The sequence below is a fragment of the Nannobrachium achirus genome, assembly GCF_963921795.1.
Source record: "Nannobrachium achirus genome assembly, chromosome: 14".
NCBI classification, from domain to species: domain Eukaryota; kingdom Metazoa; phylum Chordata; class Actinopteri; order Myctophiformes; family Myctophidae; genus Nannobrachium; species Nannobrachium achirus.
In genome coordinates this window covers 1831050-1836501 of record NC_137821.1, presented here as the reverse complement: position 1 = coordinate 1836501, position 5452 = coordinate 1831050, and the positions used below count along the sequence as shown (strand labels likewise).

The 5452-nt window shown below is 40.2% G+C and overlaps 1 protein-coding gene across 1 annotated transcript in view; it reads right to left on the bottom strand.

The window, feature by feature from the left end:
• Positions 1-5168: 5168 nt before the first annotated feature.
• plod3 (procollagen-lysine, 2-oxoglutarate 5-dioxygenase 3) overlaps positions 5169-5452 on the bottom strand; it is a 55536-nt gene continuing 55252 nt past the window's right edge. The window contains exon 19 of the mRNA XM_080742213.1: positions 5169-5452. This exon is cut by the window's right edge and continues 2157 nt beyond it. The gene's annotated coding sequence lies outside the window, so the exon portion shown is untranslated.

The following is a 5452-nucleotide window of genomic DNA, read 5'->3' as shown; positions in this document are numbered from 1 at the left end:
AGATCTGGCTGCAGTATGGCACTAGAGGTGCACTATGGCACATGCATCCACTGCATCAAGCAGTCTCTCATCTTGGAGCACCACAAGACAGTGATCAAGGCACATATGCCTTGGAGACTGGAGATGACTGCATGAGCCAGGTGGGGACTAAACATGCAGCTATGGCTTCTGACCGAGTACAGTACAATATCTTGAAAGCTTTGTTGAACCAAAGACCTTGACATAACATGGTAGCAGAGAAGTACAGTACAACTTCTGAGACCAACAATGGCACCTTCCTAGTGCATTTCTTGCCACCTGCTTGCAACAGCCAAGGAATCAGAGGAAAGGAAGGATCACTTTGACTTTAGTACACTCCCATGTCTGAAGCGTGACACTCGTCGATATGGTTGCTGGGCTGGTGGAATTGATGGGTAGCTATGCCCCTCCCAAAAAGCTTTTGTCCAATGCTAGCTTAGCACCTGGCAGCAAGCAGGAAGTTATTCTAAGCTAGCATTGGACAAAAGTTTTTTGGGAGGGGCATAGCTACCCATCAATTCTGTGCATCATATTTTGCCATGGAACAATGGCAAATCCATCCTGTAAAAAACACATCATACTAACTTGCATCATAATACACAACCACAATATGGTGCACTTTGAGGGAAATTGTTATTTGCTTTTGTTATGTGATCTTATTTGTCACTTTTATTCATAAATAGTCATAAATAGTCTTATTTAAACACCCATTTAAAACCCCCCTTTAAAGTTAAATGGGGGTGAGTACTTGTTCTATTTCTCACTAGTATGTATTTTGTTATAAACAAAACAAACTATTAAGAAAAAATTAAATAAAAGTGCTAGTAAAGACAAAATCGTTTTTGAAAAATGGCATTGACATTGATATTTCAAAGACAAGATGATCCTTAATGGTCAAAACAATACCAGAAATGAATTATACATGTCAGAATTAGTTGGTTTAGACCTACAGCACCTGTTTTTACTCCTAACAATGGCCAAGTTGTTGCCATGGTCTTCGGAATTACAAAATGACCTTGACCATGACCTTTCAAGGTCATGGTCACCCAAAATGGTCAAAACAATATCAGAAATGAATTCCCCACACCCAAATTAGTCCAAATGGAGGTATTACATGTGCATATACACCCAGAAACAGAAGTTGGATTTTTATCATAGCCGATGGTGGCCATATTTGATGTGGCCATTGCGCCATTCGTGGCACTATGGCGGACGAGCCCCTCGGTGATTTTTCATGTCTAGGGACCCACTGACTCAGTTCAGGTGAGAAACTCCCCTCACCCCAAATTGCGAACAGGAGTATAGGCCAGATACTGGAGTATATAGCATTATAGCAGCGCTATAGAGCTATAGCGCTGCTGCTACTCCATTTCAGATCATGACAAGTGACAAGCCAGTGGGCCAATTACAGGAGTTATATTTCGTCGTTGTCGGGTGGAAACCTTGTATCTCCAAAACCGTTTGTTTTGTATTTATCATTTTAAAAATGATTTAAACTAGTGAAAACAGCAGATCTACTAGCACACAACGCATCGCACCGCGAGGCGTTGTGTGCTTGTAGATCTGCTGTTTTCACTACTTTTGTGCGACGGCCTTGTATGATGAAGCAGGGCTTTGCAAAAAAAAAATTACAAATTTGAAACTTGGAGATACGAGGTTTCTACCCGACAGTGATGATTTACTTTGTTGGCCGCCCAGCCCCCAAAATGGAACGAAGGCCGACATTTTATTTACATTTTTTGTCCTAATGGCCGGCCTGGACCGGCCGGGAATGAACCGGCCGTTCGGGAGTTGTCCCGCTTTTCCCAATGGTCAGCACGACCCTGCTCTCTGGTTTTAGAGTGTCTGCTAAATCATGCCTAAACTGTAAATTGTAAATTGTAGGCCTACACATACTGGACAGGGTTACAGAGTTCAGGTCAGCATCACTCCTGGACTCTGGACTCACATCTGGACTCATTCCCAGGAAGCTGAGCTCAAACAGATAAGCTATTTAAGCTGTGGGTCTCAACCAGTGGTCCTTGGGGGGGTTCCAGGTGGTCCCCCAAAATCTGGTCCAACGATAATACTATATTTTGGGTTTGACAGGATAGATGTCATCAAATGGTGGTTCTGTGGATCAAATGATGAATAAATGGACCTTAATGTGAAAAAGGATGAAAAACAACTTAAAGGATGACCCAGAATCAGGGTCAACTCATGAACATAAACACATATTCTGTTTAATCCTCTTCATGCTGGATAGCACACATTAGGTCTTCACCAACCAACGCCATTACTGTCTTCTGCCCAATGCTAAACTCAGCCCAGGTCCACCCAGATCATATTTCGTATTTATCATTTTATTTATCATGATTTAAACTAGTGAAAACAGCCGATCTACAAGCACACAACACCTCGTGTGCTTGTAGATCGGCTGTTTTCACTAGTTTTGTGCGACGAGCCGATGACCTTGTATGATGAAGCTTGAAGCAAGGCTTTGCTTTGCGAAAAAATGTACACACTTGAAACTTGGAGATATGAGGTTTCTGCCCGACAGTGAGGATATACATTATATTATACCGGTATTATATTACACTGAAGGAGGATGTCTTATCATCATTATTGTCTTATAGGTGGCTTAATTTAAATATATATATATTTTTAGACACAGTAGCTTTCCTTTAAACAGGCACCGCCTTGGACAGTTGGACCTGACTTCTCTTTGTGCGTTCAACTTCCAATTCAAATCTCTTCACCAAAAATAGCAGATCTACCAGCTCACATTGCATCATAGATGGGGTCAATAGTTTATAATGTATAAACTGACGTAATTCTATCGCTTCATCCTGTTGTTAATATTTTAAAAGGCAATCTGAACTGAGTGAACACTGGATTTATTGATCACCTCCACTTGTGTTTACTCATGTTGTCCACAGGAGGGCGACAGAGTCACTGGAATAAAACCAGGTGAACGGAGCGCTGTAACACTGTTACATTTTATCACATGTTTTTGTCTGTTTTATGAGTGTTTGATTTAAGATGTAGGATTTCACAGAGAGACTGCTTTAGTTTAAGCCTCTCCCGACCAACTGGAAACGTTTCCAGAGCAGCAGCAAATATCAAAGCAGCAATTCCAGAAAAACTAAAAGATATTCCTTTTATCTCCAGCTTGAAGGCATGTTGTTCAAAGAGATGCTAGGGTCATAGTTTAACTGCTATCCTATAGTTTAATGTACATAATGTTCAGATAGCATGTTGTTTAAAGACAGATGCTGCAGGTTAATATTTACCTGCTATAGTTTAAATTAAAATGGACAGAATGGGGAAAAAAGAAAGAATGTCCATCCATAATGTTATGAGATACTTCAATGGTTTCCTGTGTAAATAAGCCAAGTGCTTTCCTGGGATCTCCTTTGTGAACTGTACCGTCATGAAACTGTACTTTCTTCTATGCAAACTTAATTAAGTCTTCAATCAATCAATTTAATAAGTAATAGTGAAAATAGGCGGTCTACAAGCTCACAATGCATCGCACTGCCAACATGTTGTGAGCTTGTAAATCAGCAATTTTCACAGTTAAATAGGGCTCAAGTGGCTCATTCATACATAATGGAGACTTATTTGTGTCGGTTTGAAGTTAAGGAAGCAATGATTTGCCTCGTTATTTATTTAGTGTATAAAACATTGTGTAAGCATTTAGGCTGAGTGTATCAAACTAAACATATATGTCAAGTCAGTTTCCCTTGAAAGACTACACATAATTAAAAACACAAACATCAGCTTTTAAAGAAAACATATTTTATTAAAGAAACCTTTTATTTGTTGAATCATCAAATAATTTAAAAGCAGGTTTTTTTCTTTTTGTACAAAGCCATACGACCATATAAGGACTGTCTCAGACACAGATAGAAGATCGTAATGACATAATCTACCAGGTTGTCATGGCAACATCACAGATCAAACAAAAACCCTCGAAAAAAAGCATGACAAGAACAATAAAAAATACACCAATAGAAATCTGTCTTATACAACAATAATAATAAGGTGAAATGTTTCTAGACCAATGGGAGTGTAGCTTTGGCACTGGCGCTCAAAATCTGGTTCGGGGACCACCAGGGGTTCCAAATGGAACCAAATGGACCCTTACAGATACAAATGGGACCATTAAAAGGTCCATTTGGTTCTCTTGTACACTCTCAGAGTTACAGACCCTCTAAAGGTAACATTTGGACCTCTGGTGGACCACAGACCCTATGACATCATCATGACATCACAGCTGTCATATTTCTGTGTTGATTGACACATGTCTACATAAACACCATTTAAGATGATCAAATAAAGACAATATTTTGCTGATCAACATTAAAACGTAACAAAACTAGAGTTCAATGTTTATCAAAGTGTCGTTTAACTCCATAGTTCCTAGTTCATCATTTATTAAACAATATTAATTAAAGTTTATAGAATTATATTTATGAAATCTAGACCTCACATATGACCTTTGAACTGCTGGGTTTTGGGAGAGCCCTCCCTCCTAGACCGCTGACTCCATATATGGTCATGTTATTCTATTTAACCCCTAAAGTCCTGTTCACAGATCTTCACAAGCTCCCGCAGCACCCTGTGAGAGCTTGTAGATCGGATGTTCCGACACCAGGTGTAAAAGTGGTTCAAATGAGGACAAAACCAGCGGCAGAATTGTAAAAAAAAAGAAATAATAAATGGTTGATCGGTGTCAGAAAAAATAAAGAAGGCACAATTTACAGTAATTAATGATTCTCAGTCATTTGAACGTCTTCTATAAGCAGTGGTTCTCAACCTGTGGCCCGGGACCCCCCAGTGGGTCCTGAGTAACCTCGCCTCACCAGGCTTGCCTGGTCTTGGTTTACTAAACAGGTGGTTTGATCCGGTCTGGACCGGATGCCATCCTACGTCATTTTGTAGTAAAAACGGACTTCACTTTGGCCAAACCGGAAACAGTTTCAACCCAGTTAGGGTGTATGTAGCCAGATATGAAACAGTTTCAACCCAGTTAGGGTGTAGCCAGATATGCGTAGAAAAAGTCGCAGCTCTCATCCACTCCCATGTTAAAAGAAAGATTATTCTTTTAACATGGGAGTGGATGGGAGCTGCGACTTTTTCTACGCATATCTGGCTACACCCTTTGCGCATGCGCAAGTAGGAGTTAAAACTGTTCCCGGTTTGGTGTTTCCTGCCAAAGTGTAGTCCGTTTTGACTACAGAATGACGTAGGAGCCCATCCGGTCTAGACAGGATCAAAAGCCCCAAATTGGAAGCCAGGCCAGGCTATCCTGAGCCTCTGGGTGGGCTATTTGACGTGATTTGAATATCGTTGCTAATTTATCAATGGATACCAATCGAATGATCAGACCATTACTGCATCAAAAGTAATCAATAAACTGTAGGATAAAAACTGGCCAAACCGTCAAATA